Genomic DNA, 23318 nt, shown 5'->3' on the forward strand with positions numbered 1-23318 from the left:
GACAATTATTTGTTCTTGAATAATGCATGTCAAATGAATTTGCACATGTTCATGTAATTTATAACTGCCAGAATAGTTTTGTGCAAAAACCAAATTAAAATATTATGCTCATTGAAATGTAGCATTTCTTATTTAGATTATGCAATATTTCTTAGGCAATGTGAATGACTCTAAAGCATTTTATAATAATTTACTGAGGCCCACTTCTCTTGTAAAACACAAGGGCCATAAAATCCATGATATGCGTTACATGCTGAGGGTTATTTCCTTAAAAGGAAAATAAAAATTAAATCTCTTAGTTGTGAAGTTTAATATTTAAGTTGGAGTTACAGGAAACTAAATTTCTGAATTACTCCCCCGCAAAAAAAAACCCACAAAACTGTACATAAATGCTTTGGCTTTATTAGTTTGGCTACATATTTTTAGGTATCTATTAGTTTTTTAAGTGTGTATTATGTAATTCAAGTGTGAAGTAATAACTTATGGAAATAAATATGATTTCCTATTAATTCATATTTTGAGGCAAAATTTCCATACAATACAATTTCTGCTTTTAGGGGTATAGTTTTATCAGTTTTGACAAATACATACAGTTGTTGACAAATATATACAAATATATACACCACCACAGTTACAATACAGAATATTCCCATCCCTCCAAAATTCCCTTGTTCCCATTTGTTTTTTTTCACTTTATTTTATTTTTTAATACTTTTATTAAATATAGCTAACATATCACATTATATTAGTTTCAGGTGTACTCCATAGTTATTCAACATTTATCTAACTAAAGAAGTGATCTCCATGGTAAGTCCAGCAACCACCTGACATCGTACCACGCTATCACAGTATTATTGACTATATTCCCTATGCTGTATGTTATATCCCCATGACTTATTTGTTTTATACCTGGGAATTTGAACCTCTTATTCCTTTTCACCTTTTTCCCTTTTTTATTTTTCAATTACAGATGACATTCAATATTATTTTACATTAATTTCAGATGTACAGAATAGTGGTTAGACATTTGTATAATTTAGGAAATGATCTCCCTGACTAGTCTATTACTCACCTGTCACTATACATAGTTATTACCATATTAGTGGCTATATTCCATGTGCTTTACTTTACATCTCCATGACTATTTTGTAACTATCAGTTTGTACTTCTTATTCACTTTACCTTTTACACTCAGTCTCCCTTCACCCTCCCATCTATCACTCCAAGAAATCAAGTACCCATGCGACACTATACATAATTATTACAATATTATTGACTATATTCCTTATGCTATACCCTACATACCCATGATTACTGTGTCACAACTAATTTGTACTTCTTGATCCCTTCACCTTTTTCACTTATCCCAAACCCCCCACCCATCTGGCAACTATCAAAATGTTCTCTGTATCTATGAGTCTCTTTCTGTTTTGTTTGCTTATTTTGTTCTTTAGATTCCACATATATGCAAAATCACATAGCATCGATCTTTCTCTGTCTGACATACTCCACTCAGCATAATTCCCTCCAGGACCATCCAGGCCGCCACAGATGGCAAGAACCCATTTCCTTCCATGGCTGAGCAATACTCCATTGTATATATGTACCACCTCCTCTTTATCCATTCCTCTGTCGATGGACACCCAGGCTGCCTCCACATCTTGGCCATTGTAAACAATATTGCAGTGAACATATGGATGCTCACATCCCCTTGAAGTTAGCATTTGGGTTTCTTCAGATAAATACCCTAAAGTGGAATTACTGGGTCCTTCTTTGTCTCTTGTTATAGTCTTTCTTTTAAAGTCTAGTTTGTCTGGTATAAGTGTTGGTACTCCAGCTTTGTTTGTTTTTTTCATTTCCATTTTCATGAAATATCTTTTTTTTTTTTTTATCCCTTTACTTGCTGTCTGTGTTTGTCTTTCAATCTGAAGTTAGTCTCTTGTAGATAGTATGTGTAAGGGTCTTGTTTTCTTCTTATCCATTCAGCCCTTCTATGTCTTTTGAGTGGAGCATATAATTTATTTACATTGAAAGTAATTGTTGATAGATATGTAGTTATTACCATTTTACTATTCATAATTTTTATTTATTTATTTATTTTTAAATCAAAAGAAGTCCTGTCTTAAGTCCCTGTAACATTCTTTGTAATAGTGGCTTGGTGATGATGAACACCTTACTTTTTTCTTGTCTGGGAAGCTCTTTATCTGTTCTTCAGATTTTAAGTGATAGCCTTGCTGGATAGAGTAATCTTGGTTGTAGGTCCTTGCTTTTCATCACGTTGAATATTTTGTGTCAATCCCTTCTGGCCTGAAAAGTTTCTGTTGAGAAATCAGCTGACAGTCTGATGGGAACTTCCTTATAAGTTTTCCCCGAAAATAAGACTCAGTCTTATGTTAATCTTTGCTCCAAAAAATGCTTTAGGGCATATTTACCGGAATGTCTTATTTTTTCATGTATAACAATTTATCTACATGTATTATTTATCATGTATCTACATCTATTCAAATACAGTCATCTCAGTTTCTTCTGGAACATCATCATAACATACTAAATGCATCCATCTGGCTGACGATCCTAACTGGGGCTTATTTTCGGGGGTAGGTCTTATTTTGGGGGAAACATGGTATTTGCCTTTCTGTTGCTGCTCTTAGGATTTTTTCCCCTTGTCTTTAACCTTTGCCATTCTAATTATAGTGTGTCTTGGTGTGGGCCAGTTTGGGTTCACCTTGTTTGGGACTCTCTGCTCTTCCTGGACTTGTATGTATGTCTATTTCCTTCACTAGGTTAGGAAAGTTTTCAGTCATTATTTCTTCAAATAGGTTCTCAATCTGTTTCTCTTTTTCTCTTTTGTTTGTCTCTTTTGTTTTTCTCTCTGTTTGTCTTTTTCTCTTGTCGTTCTGGTGCCCCTTTGATGAGAATATTGTTATGCTTTTGATATTGTACCAGAAGTCTCTTAAACTACCCTCATTATTTAGAATTTTTTTTTCCTGTTCCAATTGCGTGTATTCTGCAACTTTGGTTGCCAAATCATTGATTTGATATTCTGCTTTACCAGGTGTGCTGGTGATTCCTTTTAGTGCATTCTTCATTTCAGTTATTGTATTCTTCATTTCTGACTAGTTCTTTTTTACGATTTCTATGTCCTTTTTTATGCATACCATCTCTTTGTTGAAGTTCTCACTAAATTCCTTGAGCACACTGATAACCATTGTATTGAACTCTGTCTCTGGTATGTTGCTTGCCTCCATTTTGTTTAGTTCTTTTTCTGGAGTTTTTTCCCGTTCTTTCGTTTGGGAAGTATTTCTTTGTTTCCTCATTTTGCTGTCTCTCTGTTTGTTTCTATGCATTAGGTAGATCTGCTATATCTCCCAGGCTTGACCAGGTGGCCTTATGTAGTAGGTGTCCTGTGGGGCCCAGTGACACATTCTCCCTATTCACCTGCACTGGGTGCTCCAGGACTGTCCCTTGTGTTGGTTGCATGTGTCCTCCTGTTATAATTGAGCCTACGTTACTATTGACATGTCAGTGGGTGGGATTGACCTTCAGGCCAATTGACTATGGGGTCTTGCCACACCCACAGCTTACAGGCTGCTGTGCAGGGAACTTACCCCACTAAGTGCGATTCACCCCAGTAGCCTCTAGTGCCTGTTGAGACAAGCCTTCGTGTGTGCACTTGTGAGGCTAATTGGGTGGTGCTCTGCTGTGGTTTGAAGACAACCTCCAAGTATGTTGGTTCTGGGCCTTTTGGGAGTGGTCCCAGTGCAGGGCCAGGTCAGCCACTGCCTCTAACTGGCTATTTTCTCTGCCTGGAATGCTATCCCTTTAGCTCTCTTTTCCTAGTTAACTCCTGCTTATCCTTCCGATCTTGACTCTCCTATGTCCTCAGAGAACCCTTCCTTGACTTCCCTGAGCAGGTACAAATTTCTTAATACATGCCTTTATAGCACCATTTACCTACCCCCTCCTTCAGTGTACTTACCACAGTTGTAATTTTACATGTGTTTATGTGATTATTACATCATCTACCTGTTTGGGCTTTGGCATTGTAGACCCATTCTACTCATGGAATATCTGGCACATTATTTGCTGAATGTTCTTCAATTGACCTGCAGCCCATGGTTCCTGGACCCTTCTCTCTAGATCTGTACCATACTGATTTGTAATCTTGTATTTCTTTGCAATGTAGACCTCTGTCACTCTGTATTGGCATTTCTTTTTGTTTGTATGTCTCATTACTAACAAACACAGGCACCTAGTAGGTTCTATGCTATTAGCTAAATAAGAGAGTGATATCTAGTTATTCTCTTAGAATACTCTGTGAATACTCTTAGATCAAAGTTTCCTCAAAGTAGCAAAATTAACTTATTTAAATACATCAATATGTAGCCACTTCAAAAAAAAATCTCAATCCATAGTTTTATTTACATATTCAAACAAAACTGATTAAACAAAACCATTGAATGCTTACTATCATCAACACAATGATTAGGGTTGCCAGATAAAATTTCGGACATGAATAATTTTTTAATGTATGTTCCCAATATTGCATAGGGCAGACTTACATTACAATTTATTTGTGGTTTTTCTGAAATTCAAGTTTAAATGAAAATCCCTTATTTTTATTTGCTTAGTCTGGCATCCATCCCTAAGATTCTTTTTGAAATGATAATGGTTGCTCTCCATTGAGTGCCGACTGTTAGTCAAAGATGGCACCAAGTGCTGTCTGTTGATTATTTTATTTCATCCTTACAACCAAATTAGTAGGTCTTATAACATTCACTTTAAACACATGGGGAAACTAAGGCTTAGAACAAATAATTTGATCAGAGTCACATGACTATCTAGTGGTAAATCTAATACATGTCTCAAGGTAAATAAGAACTCAGAGCGTGTATTCTTTACCACGAGAATACATCACCTCATCTAACAGTATCTAAGCTGTTGGGCACACACCAGGCAATTACAGGGACAACTGAGAGACTTTTGTCCTCAAGTGTGCTGAATATCTTTTAACTATGGCAGTCCAGAGATCCCATTGTAAAACCCAGCAATGGATTTGTGACACAGCAAATAAATTTCTGATACTCCCTAAAAAATTTCAGAGGTTTTAGCACCTGTATGGATTCTGAATTTACCCGGATGTGCTATGGTATCATCATCAGTGTAAGTTACAACATTGGGTCTATTATTTATATTTTTTATATTCTTATCAATGTAACAGATACTTCCCCTGGTGACAAAAACATCTCCAAGATCAAGTTTTCTTTGAGGATTTATACAGATTTGCACTATAGTCACCATTTTATTTCAGTGGCAGCTCTCAATATTAACAGACCACCCAGTGCTTTCCACCATAAGCATGAAAATACTATGTGAAAGGGTCCAATTTTTTTAAATGTTGTTATTTTTGAATCTCTTTTGTAAGTATTAATTGTAATTTCCCTCTCTTTAAAATGAATTGTTAAGTGACTTAAAATGTTTCCTGAATTCTATCCAAAAGGCAGCTTGGGCACAGTGATGGATTAAGTGATTCTTATGCAGAGATTAAATATCAGCTTCAAAGATGGTAAGGAAGAAATTTGAAGGTATATCACATGTCAAGAATGTTGGGCCTTCAAGATGTTGTGCATTCAGTCATTCCTTTATAACTTTTCTCAAGGAAAATGAGACTCCTCAGGTTTCACGCAAAGTAAACCTCTGTTCCTTCATCATGAGATAACTTCTACAAGCAGTGGATCTTAGACATAGATTTACAAATGGTTATCCCAGGCTGAATCCATACAGCACTCTCCCTAGTTTATTTAAATTAGCTCCTTCACCCTTTCTTACCCTCTTCACACCACTCCCCTGAGATCTTGTCACTCAGCATACACAGGGATAAGCTGTCCCCATTCTCAGATGTGTGGCAAAAATACAAAGTCAGCCGTGCAGGCTCCTGAGTCAGACAGACTTGAGTTGAAATGCCAGGTCTATTTATCAGCTGTGTGACCTAGGGCTGAATATTTAACCATTCTCTCCCTCAATTTATTCACCTGAAAAATCACAATAATAATATAGCACCAGCTTCGTAGGGTTGTTATGAATACTAAATGGATAATGCATAAGAATCACAGATAGAGAGTAAGCAGTCAAAATGTTAACCGATCATTATTATCATTTCTCATCAGAAAAATGTGAAAAACATGACTTTGTAAAAATGAAAAGATAAAAATGTCCCAGTTTTATTTTCCTGTTGGACAACAACTGTGCTCTCAATTTTCCTATTAATAAGCTGCCTCTAATGTAAGTACGTTATTTTGTCCCCCCTTTTTTTTTTTAGATTTCAAAATACACCACAGGAAAACTATTAAATGTGATAGTATCAGTGAAAAACACTGAGCAGCATGTGTTGCTGACCTTGCTCACTTTGACCCATTCATCATGTGCTACTTGAACACTACACTGGATTTGCACTTGACCACAGCCTCCAAAGGTATTCATTTGCATAAATTATCAAAAGTATATTCTTCTAGAATAAAATTCTTCCCTGATTTGAAGAGAGACTTGGAATATTCCTTATTCTGTTAAAAGATTGTCATTGGGTTTTGCCTAACATGTCAAACTTCAGTTCTCCCCAATAAGCCATTATATTAATGATCTTTCTTTCATGTCGAATGTCACTCCACGACCCTGCTATGTTATTTTCAACCTGATGGAAATAAATTCACCCCTACCTCAATAGAAATTCCATCAGTCTGGGATATAATCACACAGATCAAGTCTCTCTCTCTCTCTCTCTCTCTCTCTCTCTCTCTCTCTCTCTCTCTCTCTCTCCTCCCACTCTTTTCTCTTGATCTCTTTCTCTGACTTCACACAAAACCCTAATCTTTCCTTGCTAGTATTATTGTGTTTTTTTTCATACTTAGACATCTACGTATCCTCATACCAAAGAGAATCATAAAGTCCATATTTGCATACTTAGTAGAATTTCATAGGTCTGTATCTTAAAAACTTTGTCAGCGCTTTGAGTAACAGACATTTTGTCGCAAAATGATCTTTGAAAATCTCATGGCCTACAAAACCAAGTACAGATCTAGAAGTAGCTGCTTATGGTGATTGCAACAGTATCTCCACGTTGGTCCTGTCTGAACTATAAATGTTGTTCTTAACAAATAATAAGTACTTGAAAACCTTTTTTTTGTGAGAAAACACTATTTGAGATAGTGTAACTGCTACTGTTAAATTATATCTTTTTATTAAAATAAATATTTTCAAGCCCCTTTATGCTAAAGCTCTGTGTTTAATATTTGAAAAAAAATGAGAAAATTAATATGTGATTAAGCATTCAATTTTTATATTCATCCCTTCAATAATTATATGTTAAAAGACTACTATGTTTCAAATTTTGAGCAAAGCATTAAGAATAGAGTATTGAGCAAGATACCACGTCCAAGTCCTTATTTTCAAAAAGTTTCCATTCTAAAAAAGACATATCAAGTGAATACCTAGTATTTTCATTTGTACAGCTATATAAAATAGTCTTAATTGGTTTTACAATAGTGTCTAATGGACCTGATGGGAAATGGGGGAGAATCAGTAAAATCTGAAGATGTAGAATTCACATTACAAATAAAATAAGAATTACGAGATAATCATATAGTCTGTTATTATTTTTAAATAAAAAGTGGGTTTCTCATGTGTGTTTATTAAGCTAACCAAACACACACACACACACACACACACACACACACACACACACACCGGGTTGCCAAAAAAACGTGTACAAGTAGACACTTTGGTCAACATTGCTCAAGCAGTAGTTCGCCATAATCAGAAGTGTCTGGATGCTGATGATAACCACTTTCAGCAACTCTTGTAATTGCAGAAGTCAAACGTGACTTGTATTCATTCATCTTTTGTTATCAGTATATATTGAGTATTACAGTTTTAATACTTTTTTCCTTTCTTAAAATGTGTATACATTTTTGGCACCCCTAGTTTATATATATATATATATATATATATATATATATATATATATATATATATATATACATATATATACATATATATACATATATACTTATATATGTAGTGTGTATATATGTATATATATACTGCTAAATATATATATGCATATGTATATACATATATTTTAATAAAAAAAGATATAATTTAGCAGTAACAGGGCCACTCTCTCAAATATTAATAGTATTTTCTCATATATATATATACATATATATAAAATGGAAACTTTATTATTATCTTTATGATAATAATATCTGTATGTCTGATGTATGAATTATCTGTATTATACTTGGATTCAGTCAGAATGTTCCATGAAGGAAAATGTTGTGTTCTGAAATCTGGTGTTTTCATCAATTTGGAGATAAGATATCATTTCTTTAGAAGAACCATAGCTCCAAAACTTTAATATAAGTTAATGAACAGAAACAATTTACCTAGTGATACTGTGTTAAGTTTTTTGACTACAACTGCTGTAAGACTGTAACTCACATGTAATGAAGTTACAACTATGACTAGAAAATTACTTATATCAGAAAGTCAAATATGTAATGGGAAAAGATTCTAAATCATGTTAACACTATTTATTAAACTCCTTGATTGGGCCAGATTCAGAGTTTGACTGTCTAGTATAGTAACCATCTTTTTCTGAGGGAAATCAGAAAGGCTTTCCCCAAAAGAATGATATTTTTGCTGGGTTTTTAAATGTGAGTGGATGCTCATCAGATTGAGAGGAGGGGATGAACATTCCAGTTGTGGAAAAGCTGGAACAAACCCATCGAGGTCTCAAAGGGCATTGCATGTTCAGAGGACAGTGAAAATAGAATGGACTATTGGGAAGCAATAGTGATATTTTGTATGCCATACTAAAAAGTTTAGATTTTATTGTTTTTAGTAGTGAACCAACAGTGACTTACAAGTAACAGAAAGACAAGATCAGATTTGCTTTTTAAGAAGTTTTCTCTGGTGTTAGTGTGTAATCTGAGGATTGGGCACACCACAGTGAAACAGATGGATGGCTACAGCAATAATCTGTCTAAGAGATAAACTCACTCTGTGTAATCCATAATCTGGAGTTACTGTATCTGTGATACAGTTATTCTTAATATGAAATCATAGGGAATTTTAATGCAGATAGGAGTGTGAGATTGTGTTCCAGACCAATAAAACATTTAAACATGCATCAACTTGACTCCTAAAAGTTCACATTGTGGGTGAACAGTTTCTAATCAGAGAGACTAGAAAGCCACAGAGCACATGGGGAATAACTCTCATAAGCAGCATGAATTTTGATCCTAGACCCAAACAGTGAAAGTCAGGATTTCAGGTTTTATATAATTTGTTAAATATAAAACAAAAGCTAAGACGTTTAGACCTATGTATATTTAGGACCAACAGTGACCAAAGGTATATATATACCTTTTTTTTATCCTTTACATATGACTTGCGTGTCTACATTTCTTAATGCTGTGGTTCCCAATGTCAGTTTCTTCACAGGGAAAGCTGGGGAGATCTAAAGTGGCTACACAAACTCTCTGCCTGGGGTTTCTAAGCAACATGTTCTGCATGTGGTCAGAGTTAGAGTTTGTTGTAGTCCTGGGTGTTTCAGCGGCTGCAAAAGCTTTCTTTTTGATTTTTTTTTTTTAAATTTCAACCATGCTTATTGTAGTGTTCCATCAAATGTATAAAATTGTGTACCATAGGAGGAGTTACACGTCTGAAAGAAAAAGACATGAGCAGTGCTTTTGTGAGTATTGATTTGTATAGTCAGATTCCCTAAGACTATCCCTTGAACCAATTTTCCTGCTTCTCTGTCTTTTAAAAGAAAATCAGTGATATCTTCTTCTCAGGCATGAGAGTTGGGTGGAATAGAAAATGCAATGAGTAGGGTCTTTTTGTTGTGTGCTTTTAAATTCTTTAATCCAGCTGGGTTCAGACTCCGCTGAAGGAAATTGGGCCCTGCTCCCCTTTTGTCATCCAGCACTGCCTGCCTTTGAGAGAAGAAACCTCCTAAACACATATGAAGTGCATGCATGGCTTTCCTCTGGCTCTGGAATACAGTAGAGCATGCAAAGCTATAGCGTAATCTCAGGGATAGCCATTCCCTCTCTGCTGAATCTTATTTGAAGACTGTGAATCTGGACCTATCCCTGTCGTCCTTCTGAATCACTTATTAATTCTTCCAGGCTGTGAAACACCAGAAAACTAGTCATGGAAGATGGTGATTCAGCCCCAACTCTTTTGTCTCAAAGACATGCAAATGAGCTCAAACACAGTCCCAGAAACAGCCTTCTCCCTCGGGAAGAATTGGGTCATTAACTTACATGCTGCATTTGGTATTAAAATGGAGTTTTGAAATGATGTTGGACTGGAAATCAGAAGACCCTCTTCTCCCCTAGTCAATCACCGCACACATTCAAACTCCTTAGTATTTCCCTCATATCAAGCTCCTTCTTATTTTCTGGTAGACCAGACCCTCATTTGTACTTTATGACCCATCCTTACTAATTTTTTTGTGGCTCAATAAAAACCCACTCTTATTTCATGCCTCTCTTCTGATTCTCTTTTGTCCACCTAAATGTTCTTTTTCTCTCCTGTTTTTCTTTCGAAATCTTCACTTTTCGTCCAAGATATCATTCTGAAGTCACCTCTTAAGAGAAAATTGTTTTAATAACTCATCCTTATTCTCCTCTTTTAAAGCCAAGATCCTAGATCAGAGCTGGCACACAGAAGCTATTTAATATATAACTTTAGAATGATTAAAAAAAAAAAAAACAACCTTGGTTATACCAATTGTTTTTAATTAATGATTTTGAGCAAACTCCTTTCTTTTGCTCATTTTCAAATCTGTTAAATGGGTACAAACTAGATGATCGTAAAGATGCATTCTATAGTAGTCATTATATTCATTAGAGCTGTTCATAAATATTCTCTTTCTCCACTTATCAAGCCCATGTTAGGCTAAAGTATGGCTGGCATGGTTAAGTGACTTTAGTGGAAGTTACACAGGCTCCTTGTCAATGTGAGACACTGCGGTGCCTACATCACCCTCTTTCCACCCTCCCGTGTAATGACTGGAAGCTGGCGTAGGAATGGTGGCCTGTTTCCAGCAAATAGCATGAGTGCAAAACTTTAGTTGTTTCTCAGATTTGGGAGTTGTTACCACAGTAAAACATAGGCCTTCCTAACTTCAACTTACATTTCATGATCCTGTTTTATTTAAGCAAAGATACACACTTCAATTATAAGTCTAATGTCAGGCCATAAAAACTGTGGTTTCCAAAAATCTATTATGTTAATATGTACTATCTAAGGGCTATTTTAAAACTATCAGTAACACTTGAAGTATTAGAATGTGCTTCTATTTAATGTCAGTAAGCGATTACAATAAAATAAAAATACTTCAAAATTAGCTTTATATAAACCATAAAGAGAAATGGGGTAGAATGGGAACTATTTTCCTCTTCTGCATTTAATTTATATTCAGAAAAGATGGTTTAGTTTCTATATTTTGGAAAACAGTGTTCCACATGGACTCAATTTTACTAAAAATGCACTGTTTGTGTATATTGTTTTCCAAGTCATTCCTTTTTCCATGAAATATGACTATTTTTTCCCTGTTTTGCTATGATACATTTTCACAATTTCATGAGTTATGTGGCAATGTTTTTCAATAATACTCAAATTTTAAAAATATATTTTCTCCAACTTTAAAGTTATCACCAGAAAGTTGGACTGATGTTAAAACAATCCAAATAAATATTTTTAAAATTTGGGCATCCATATGTTTCTAATTTTCAAGATTGGTCATTGAATTGACTGAACAATCAAAAGATGCCTGATATTTTTCAACTTTATGCTTAAAATTTTATAATACAAAATTGATTTGCAATTTATTTTAAATTTTATTTGAAAAAAATGCATTTTTCTAAGGAGGAAAAAAAATAAGCCGTTAGTGGCTTATCAATGAATCACATCCTTGCTTGCCGTTAGTTGTAAAACTTTTGCTTTTTCTGACTACTCTGTATAGCCAGCAAATGAAGTTACTATTAGTTCTTGACTGTCAATAGTTATCTAAAACACTTCAGATCTCCACTTTTCTTTATGCTGACTAGTAGTAAAGCAGTCCTAGTCTCATACTGAAATCTGAATCACACTGCTTCTTCGTACACTAAAATTTAGGGAGCCCAGGACCTTCAGAATAGACTTGGGATTTAGCAAACTGAATTCACACTCCTGGCAGTCAGCCAACCAGCTGAGTATCCTTGGAGGATTACCTTCTTGAGCGTCCGGCTCCATGTTTACAAATGTGGGTATTTTGCCTCATACATTTGTTATGAAAGATAAATGGGATATGACATTTAATTCCAGAACTACAAGTTCTATAAAGGCATTTTGTTTTGCTCATTCAGAGGAGACTTGTATAATGTTTGTTGAGTCAATTCTTAAATAAACATTTAATAAATAAAATGGATCAATAATTGAATAAAGACCTTTATGCACTATACAATATGTTCGATATGTTTTACAAATGATAGTTATCATTATTTCTATTATTACTATTTCATGATATACTACTTACTTTTACCCCTAAAGTCACCCAATATTGTATGGTTTGATTCTTTTAAGAAAATATTTTGATCAATTTTCATAATTTTGACCAATCAAAGTGATATGGCCTAAGATTCTGTATTAATGTAAAGAAAACCCTATGTGGCTTTCATGAAAAGCCATTTATTATTTTCAGTATTCTATATCAGTCCACAACAATTGTAATCTTTGATTTCAGGATTTAACTCACTTGAGATATGTTCATTCAATTGATTCTAATGAAAATGTAAAGATTGATAATTAGAATTTATTTTGTGTAAGCTGTTTAGACACATTCTCTTCAGATGTCTTTCTTTTCCCCTTCTGTCACACTTTATCAAATTCTCCCCACGCACTCACCACACGAGCACATAGATAGTCTCTTTCTTTCTCTCCTCTTAAAAGAGTCTTTCTAGAGACTAAGGAAGAGTTGGACAAGATTACTCTATGGAAAAGGCATCAGCATATTAATCACATTTCTTTGCCTCACAGCATTGGCCATTTCACTTGTGGACCATAAAGAAACACTGAACACCACACCCTTCCTGGAGTTGACCTCTTCTGTAGGCTGGCCTTCTTGGCTCAGGAATTTTTCTATTCCCTATGAAGTTCTACGAGGAGCCAAAAAAGAAATGAGCAGGCCTTTGAAATCCCTCCTGGGTCATGCTAAATGAGGATAGCAGAGCAAAGGCAACTCTTTGGGATGCAGACAAATCCAGAAACCTGTGGCTATATGAGTAGTAAAACCCCTCCTAACACCACAACGATCAGTAAAACTCTGCCTACAAATCTTGAAAGAAGGAGCAAAGAATCAGACAGCATGTGCATTTGTTGTCACCACACAAATCTCCTCAAATAGTTTATGCTTGTATTCTATTATTTGATCATTTTATGCTATTCCAGGAGCATTGGTCGGTGTGGTAGTGTCCAGGTATCTTTGTTTCACTACTAAACAGAGCAAACTCTCGTTTCCTTTTAAAATGGAGGTAAGTGCCAGCTGGGATACACCAGGAACGTTGAAACTCATTCTATAAAAGGGACTTTTCCAAGTCATTTTCTTTTTTTGTAAATAAACTAGCGAAAATCCACAGCAACATATTAGAGAAATACAGGTCAGAAGAATGAAGGATCTGTGTCCATTCTAGTCCAGGATTTCTTAGGGAAAGTGTGTAATTTGTTTGAACAGGCGTATACTTCTAAATCATTACACAGTTTATTGTTCTCAGTTACCTGGCCCAAAAGCAATAAAGTAGCTCTTTAGAATAAGGACAGTGTCTGGAGTCTGGCTGCCTGAATCAGGACAGCAGGGATGTTACACACCACGTGTTTGCTGAAGTCCTCCTCTCAGGAGCCCCACAAAAACATTTTAATATAAGACCTTGATTTTCATACTCTCTGAGAGGAGTGCTTTATTTTTGGCCCATCGGTATTTCCCCATTGCTCACTGAAATGTGTGGTGCGTAATAGTTGCTTCGTGAATACTTGTATAGTGAATGACATATTCTCTGGTAAATTGATTGATAGTATTTTAGGATTCATTTATATTTCTTCATTTTTCCCAACAGTCTGTGAATAACTGTAGACATATCAGATTCAACTTTTTTGTTTAAATGATGGGGAATTTAATGCCCAGAGATTTGCAGGGCCAGCCACTTACTTCCAAAGAGACAGGCCTTCAACTGGTCCTGACGGTTCAAGGAAGTTCTTCCAGAGAGATTGACGTGCATGCAGAATTGTAAGAAGTAAGAGCTAGACACAGCACTGATGAACAATTTTATTCCAGATTAAATTACGGCAAGTTTCAGATTTGTTAAAATCCAATTCTCTTGATGCTCAAGTCCAGTGCTTTTAGGGCCAATTGTGGTCCAGTTTTGCAAAGAAAGTTCCTGTTCTAAGGGAAAATATGTGTGTGTGTGTGTGTGTGTGTGTGTGTGTGTGCCTGTGTGTGTGTGTACATATCACAATTCTCTCCTGCTCTTCTTCCCACTCCACAAATCCAGAATCATTCTGAGGTTTGTTCTGCTCTAAACAGCATACTTTCCAATGGCTCTCTGTGTTTCCTCCCTAACCACCCCCCCCAGGCCTTTCCCAAACCGCATTTTCAGTGCCAGTTCTTACTCCAGCTAGCAACTCAGTCAACAAGCATTTAATGACAATCTAGTCACATGTGCACTAATTTGCATAATCTTTCTTGTTCACATATCTAAATTTGGGCAAGTTGGGTGGGGAAGTTTATAAAATGCCAGAATCTTGAGGCTATCCTTTCAGCTAAAACAAATGTGCTGTATTCCTAGAATTAGGCTTTGTTACCTCTTGGGAGAAGAGTCAGAACTTGTGTTATTTCTCCCAATCTTAGCAGTCCAGTTGCCATACTCTCTAAATGCAGACTTTAAACAGTTAATACGTTCCCTAGTACATTCTTCTTCTGAAAAGAAAGTAATTTAAAAAACGTTTTTTGTTGTTGTTTTGTGTGTTTTTTTTTTTACCTGGATTTAAGATGTACCTTTAAATCTAAGCAGTTTGGGAAACAGAAATAAGATGTTCTGCCTTTTTCCCAAGAGCTTTTTATCAAATGAAAATTTAGAAATTTGGTCTTCTTTCAGTTAATAAGCACTACCTGTTTTACTCATGAATATGGAAAACTGGCTGTACCACAAATACAATATAAAAGTTTCAAATTTGACATTTTGTTTTTTCAAGTATTTAGAAAATGAATATGTACAAGAATTGTCAATGCATAAAAAATAATAACTTTCTGAATATTTCAGAATAGATAAGTACATTCTAGGGAGATGATTTAAAAATAACATGGAATTGTACCAATTTCCCAGTTTAATAATGTGTGTGAACAAGATACAGCTCATTTAGAAAAACTCCTTATTTTTATTCTAACAGCATGAAGAACAAAAAAGGAAGAAAAGAGATTGCCTCTACTTGTTTCTGGAGACTACAGGTAATATGTATGTGGGAGGAATGAATATCCTACAAATTCATAAATGAAAAGCTGAAGACTAAGGACCATTTAAAGCCAGCCATAACCTAGGACTATCTCGAACCTGAACAATGACTCAAAGGTAGATTCACCCTCTTTTTGTGAAAAAAGTTCAAAAGAATTAGCACTTAAATCTTCTGTAAATATACCCAAAATAGAAGCAAAATGTAAACAATGCTTTCTAAGACATCTGCGTTTTACTCGTGTTATTTAAATGTATACTACTATGTTGTGGTTCGTCTGGGAACATAATAAGACTATGAAGGATTTATTAAAGCAAATGACAGCTAAGTGCTTAATTTAGTATAAAACAAAGGACAAGGAACCTGGACCTCATTCTTCTGTCAGCAATTTTCCCACCAGAGACTATAACTTCATGCCACCTAAAGGGATTGTGGGGTAATTCCTGACATACATTTTTTTGTTTGTCTGTTTTTGTTTTTTCTAACCTTTGACTCAAGTGTGGGGACTCTGGAAAGAAACAAAGGCAACTCGGAACCATTATGTATTTGGTATCTTCCTACATGTTTTGTGACAATATATTAATATTAGCACCACAAGAATTGAAAATTATAATCCTTACCCAGCTTCAATAGGAATTTATCACTTCAAATCCTTTGGAAAACAAAGTAGTGTGAAATAAATAAATAAACCAAAGGATCTGCCAGGGCTCAATTTAACAATTACAGAAGTTGGTCTACCAAACTGGCTTCTGGCTGAATTTTCTGGTGCCCATTTGGTATCTAGGCAGGACTATAGGTCTTGGCCATTATGAAGTACCAGGTCTCAATCATGATGTTGTTTCATGTGTTTAATGCAAACTTCCTTTTCCACTTTGGACAGTTGTTGTATGAGTGGGAAAGTGTGTTTGTGTGTGTCTATGTGGGAGAGAAATGTTACTTTTAGATTAAATAACTCTGTAAAAGTAGAAGGGTAATATTGAGGTCTCCCAGGGAGAAGATACCCTCGTGTCTGGTGTGACAGACAGAATAGTGTTACCCCAAATGTGTCCACATCCTAATCCCTGAAACCCATGAACATGTTGCCTTATGTGGCAAAGGGACATTGTAGATATGATTAAATTAAGGATTTCCAGGTAGAGATGATCCTGGATTACCTGGGTGGGCTCAATTTAATCAAAAGTGCCCTTATTTGAGGGATTCTGAAGGATCAAAGTCAGGAAATGTGACAATGGAAGCAGAGTTAGAAAAGGATTTCAAACTTGAAGTAAAGGGGGTTACAAGCCAAGGAATGCAGGTTGCCTCTAGAAACTGGAAAAGGTAGGGGGCAGATTCTTCTCTAGAACCTTCAAAAGGAGCGCAGTACTTGGTTTTAATAACTCTGACTTCCAGAATTGAAAGATAATAAATGTATGTTATTTTAAGCCATTAAGTTTGTCATACATAATTTGCCACAGCAGCAATAGGAAACTAATTGCAAATGTATAGTATATTGAATGAGAATGAAGTCTGTGGAGCTAAACTTCTTGGGTTTGAATCCACATTATTATGTAAAATTAAAATTTAATTTTTCTGTATCTCAGTTTCTTCATCTGCAAAATGAGGTTAATAACAGTACTTCATAGGATTGAGGCAAGGGACTAAATAAATGTGTGTGTGTGTGTGTGTGTGTGTGTGTATATATATATATATATATATATATATATATATATATATAGCACTTAAAATATGAGTATGGAATAAAGAAATCACTGCATATGTGTTTCCCATTGTCGTAAGTACTGGAGCATTTGGTATATCTGGCAGTTCATTAATTCTATATAACTGCCACCTGCTCGTTGGTAAATGAATACTACCTTGGTCCATTGGCAAGGTGATTTTCTGTCTACAGTGTATGGAAATATGTTTCTTCCTAGTCTATTATTTTCCTGTTTGACTGGAATGGTTCATGGCCTATTTCCTGCCACAAAGCAGGACAAGGTCATTTTAAATCATCCTGAGGCATGAGGATTATTATGTTCAAGATTCCAAAATTAAATCAGTACGGGGAAAGTGCAATAAAGGCAAATTGGGACCAAATACAAAGTCACAGGAGATGTCAAATTTGAGTAACATTGAAAATTTCAGATTTTGTTGCCTGATTCAAGGTTGAAGAAAGAAAGGGACAGACAAGTAAGGAAGACATGGTAAAATTGCAAATATTGGAAAGTCTGTACAAATTTCCCCAAGCCATGTTTTGTGGTCACGGAATTCCCCTAATCTGCTTTTAGTGCAGAAATCTTCCAGATATCCAAGAATTTCTTTCCAATAGTCAACTGGTCACCTCTACATATCTCCTCCCCATATTCCTTATCTTGCTTGATTAATTGTACTAACATTCCATTCAGTAACTGGGAGCCATCATCAACCTCTCCCTCATAACTAATGTCAAATTTGCCAAGTCCTGTCAATTCTACATGCCAAGTAAATCTCAACTCCTTCTTCTATCTCTACTCCCATGGTTTTTACTGTAATAATTTCTTATCAGCTTCCCAGAGGTCTGTCTGCCTCTATTCTCATCCACTTTCAAAGAATCCTACACATTCTGCTGGTGTTATCTTTATCCAAAATTGTATTTGTTCATGCCACTACTCTAGTTGAAATATTTTAATAGATCTGTATCAACTATAGTACTAAACCAAGGACTTTAGTGTTCCGTTTCGGTCTACTTTTCTACCCTTCATCTCTGTCAAACAATTCATAGGTGAATGTACTCTATAAGTTATCTCTTGAGCTAACTCAGACACACAATTTCCTCTCATCCTTACATAGTCTTGCATTTACTCTCTCTCTAAATGTTCCTCATCCATAATTCATCAGGCGCATTCATCTTTGAAATTGCTCAAATGGTGCCACCTTTGCTGACAGTGAGACGGCTTCCCTGACTGTAAAATGTTTGCTTATGTGTGTGTAATAGCCGGTGTGAATTTCAGTAAGTGTGCAAGAACTCAGTGTGTAAGAAACATACTTAATTTTTTTTCGTAACAAATTAATTGTAAGCTAAGCACTCATTTTGTCAGTGTAACAGAAAATTGTTTTAAGTCAATTTAGGCTTTCTGCTTCTTCCTCTGGGGTTGGGTTTAAGTTTGAGTTATGTTAAATAATTTCAAGTGCTTACAGGGTGGGGAACCACATCTTTAAGTCATGCGTCCATGTATTGCTGCATGTGGACCTTCGTTATCAGGCCACTCAGCTCAGCACTGAAGTTTCTACTCTTGTGACCCCTTCAAGTGTATGTTATCTGTTATTATGATGATGTTTCCATGACACGTTAGAATCACAGAAATCACTACAATGATTTCCATGGTTTCTGGGCCTAGAGGTCAACCTCCCAGGACTCTAACCGGAGATGAGATACATAATCAATCGCTCTCTCCGATCCTCACATACCTCCCACCCTTTGTTCTTAAACTGTCTTCTTCCTTTCTCTTCCCTCCAGTTGGGAAAGTTGGTGGGAAAAGAAATCATTTTCCCTTTATGTATCTTTATCTGTATCTCAAATCCTTTTTGTTTCTCCAAGGGGTTAAGCATCTGAAAATGAAAGCCATGGAGAAACTCAAACATTCTCCCTCTTTGATTCTCCCTCTTTTGATATTGTTTTGGTTGTTGCTGTGGCCACTGTGTTTCTGTTTTGACACTTCCCTCCTGAAAATGATGAAAACAGTGAAGTCTATCTGCTGGCGTCAGGAGGAAGGGAAAGAATGCATCCAGGTGGGAAAAGGAAATATCATTAATATCTTTACAATATTATTCTGACCCATATCACAACTAACAGATGATGCAGACACAGTGGCAGGGTCCAAAGCTACTAATCTCTCCCAAGGCTGCTGTAGGCCAAATTATGAAGTGGAAGAACTTGGTCTCTTCTATCACCTCATCAACTCTTCTCTTATTTTCTGTTTGCCCATTTCCTCCTGAATTCATTCAAATATGCTTTCAGGAAAGGCTCACTTAGCAGTTATTTACCATTAAATGTAAAATTGTTAATAGTCAATTTTATAAATTTTGCTATTTAGTAAATAGCAAAATTTTAGTAGGAATTTCACAACAGTTGATTTTTGCACATTAATCTCATATGCACTACAGAAAGTTATAGTCAGAGGCTAATTGGGGCAGAAGCAGGAGATATTTAAGGATAAGCATGCATTCTGATTCTAAAGGAAAAATATAAAACATTTTTCTTTTGCCCATGGTGCTTCAAGGAGCCAGACCAAGAAGTTAGCTAAGAAAACAGACATACATGAGACTACACCAACCACAAATTTTGTTGTCTGCTTGTAGGCAATCAGAAAACATAATTGCTAGCAATTCTTTCTTTGACTAACTTATCCAGTTGTGCCAGGGGTTGCTTTGGGTTCAGTTACTCATCATAATTTGCAATAATAATTGTGTGGGTCTTTTCTAACTGCCAACAACCAGCTGCCAGGTTTGATTTACATAGTTGCAAAGGATAATATCATTTTTTTATTATTACCATATGAATGTTTATGCAAAAAGATTCTTTTTTATACTATCTTGGTATAATGATACATGTTAAATATATCAAAACATTAATGTTTAGCTACATGGAGAATATAGAAGTGAAAATTATCCATTTTTAGATAAAATAATGTGCCAAAAGATAATGTCCAGGCTTAGGAAAACATATTAGTCATAGAAAAGAAACCAAATATTATTAATATTCAGTAAATATATATATATTTCTCATTCTTTATTAAAGTTTCTAAATATTAAATATTTTTAAATGGACAAAGACTGCATATAATATACCAATGAAATACGTATGTATTTGAAAGTTTTAAATTGTCATTCCCACATACGGAGGCCAAGGGCAACTTTTCATTTATGTGTAAGGCCAAGAACAAAACCTTGAAATAGACCCAAACCATCTCAGGGTTTTAAAATCCTTGTTTTTCCAGCTGTACATTTTAGAAGAACTTACAGATATCTCACAGTTTACATTTTATGGATATCACTGAAAGGGGAAAAAATAGTTTTTTATGACACAAAACTATTTTTGGTAAATATCAACTAAATGAAACCACAAGTGGCACTTCATGGTTTAGCTGAAGGAGAAATATTATCTATTCACAAAATTCGTTTTTCTCATCTGATTTTTACTTGAATGGCTTCCAGTTCCATTTTTCTACTTTGTCTAGGCTTCATGGCTTCCTTCTCTTAGCCCATCGTTAAGGTTGTGTGTCTACTGAAAAGTTTCAGAAGCCTGTGTTTTAGGAATAAATATTCTTTTCCTTTGGTCCATCACTTGTCTACTAAAAGGAGCTCAATTCAAAAGAAGGACACATATTCTTGCTCTCATATAGCTTCCACACTTAGAAAAATTTTAGCTTGCTCTACTTGCCAAATTTAACAGAGGAATTCAAATACATTTTAAGTAGTTTCCATTATATTCAGAAGATTATTTATCTGGAATAAAAACAGCTTGATTTGTTTCCGGTAGCTTTACTTCATTATTTGACACTAGTCAGCAGAGAAATTATGTTTGCTACAGAATGATGCAAAATTATTAAAATGTATGTAAAATGCCAGGGCCCTTAGTGTAGTTTATAAAATTGTGGAAGTCTATTACTTGGAAGACGCTGGGAACAAACATAGATAAGTAAATGCTGGATCTAAATTTGCCTGAGTTGAGATTAGTATTTTCAAAACAATCTCCAGCTGTGTGCTTGGTTTTATAAGATAGTTAATATTTGATTATAAAATTGGTTGTTATAATTTTTGTTTCAGGAGAAAATTGAAGAAGAAAATCTTTGATTGATTTGTACTTTAAATTATGTGTGTATGTACCTGTATACTTATATATACATTCAGAAAAATACAGTAGCATTTGGTTATTGTGTGATACAATATTTTGTGCACTAGACCACTAGTGGGCTCTCACTTTCATATTTTTCAAAGAAAGACAACTATTTTTTCTGTATTCATTCTGGCTGACCTCACAGAGATACTTATTGGAGTTAAAAAAAATACCTAACTCCCCAAAAATACCGAGGTCACAAACTAAAAAAAAAAAAAAAGACTGAGTAACTGTTTTAACTATTCTGACTCTATCTAAGGGTAAATTAAATAATAATTAAATGCAATGTGGGAGCCTGGATCCAATTCTGGAATAGAAATAAAGACACTGGAAGAATTGGTGAAATTTGAATGTCTGTATTTTAGTTAATAGTATTATATTGATACTAATTTCCTAATTTTGATAATTGTGCCATAGTTATGTAAGGTGTGATTATTAATGGAAACAGTGTAAGGAATATGAAGAAACTCTACAATATTTGCAAGTTTTTTGTATGCCTACAACAACTTAAAAATAAATAGGCTTTAAAAATCAATGTTATAAAATTGACGTGAGTGATAAATTAGAAAAAAAATATTGTGAGTACTAAAACAGTGCTTAACGAAATATAGAAAAAGCTCAATAAATGAATTATGAAATACTAAACTTGTTTAGAGTATGCTTTTTGAAATCCTGAAGAACATGTTATTGTTTTCTATTAATTTAAGGGTTAGCCCTAGTAAAGATCAAAACTGTTGGTTTGGTCCACAAAGAAAGTAATTAATTGATAAAAGTAAGTAATATGGGTATGCATCACACAGATTTTGTATCACGTAATTTTCTAATTTTGAAATTTTTCTTTTTACTTTGAATTATTTCTTAGTCAATTAGTACAGACATCTGCTTTTTCCAGAAAATATACATGAATAATATGTTTTCTGAACTTGTGATTACCTGAAAATTATTCTTGCATTTGTAAGTAAATGACTGAATCAATTTATAATTATTAGATCACAACATGTTCTCCTCAAATTTCTGAGGTTCTTTTTTAGTTGCTTATTTTATTTTTCCTGCCTAAGAAACTTTTACAGTTCTATCTTTGTCATGAAGATTAAAAATGTTACTAGAATATATCTAGGTATAGATCTGTTATTACTATTATCATTATTGTTATTATTATTATTATTATTATTATTATTATTATTACTTGGGACATAGTATTAATAATGGGCAGTTTTAATCTCCAGATACATGATTTTATTCAGTGCAGGGGAGTGTCATTCCATATAATAATTTGGTTGCTTATTTTTTATCTGCTCTGGTTTATTCTTTGGAAACAATCATTTATATGCTAGATCCATAGTCTCTATCCTTCACATCTAGTAATACATGACCCTTCCTACATTTTTTTTTCTTCCTTCCTTATCTCCCTCCCTTCTCTTCTCTTTTCTCCTTCTCCTTCTCCTTCTTCTTCTTCTGCTCTCTCTCTCTCTCTCTCTCTCTCTCTCTCTGTCTCTCTCTCTCTCTCTCTCCTCTCTCTCTCTCTCTCTCTCTCTCTCTCTCTCTCTCTCTCTCTCTCTCTCTCTCCCTCTCTCTCTCTCTCTCTGCTTGTCGATATTCTTCTTTCTAAGTTCTACATTATTTTATATATTTTTCTCTATTACCGATTTGGATATTTTAGATTATTTTACTACAGTAGATGCAGATTTTATTTTAGCGATTGCCTTTTAACTATTATATTACTTTTCAACTTTGTATAGGTGCCTTACACTTGGCCCTAAAGAAGACTATACTATCTGAGGTTGCCAGAGTTACTTTAATCTTCATTAGTAATATTTTGTAAATTCTTTTGAGAATTACAACTATACAACTTGGGGTAGAAATAGATACTTTATGGGGACTAAAACATAAATAAAATATAGAGCAACTTCAAAGC

This window comes from Rhinolophus hipposideros (genome assembly GCF_964194185.1).
Source record: "Rhinolophus hipposideros genome assembly, chromosome: 2".
Taxonomy (NCBI): Eukaryota; Metazoa; Chordata; class Mammalia; order Chiroptera; family Rhinolophidae; genus Rhinolophus; species Rhinolophus hipposideros.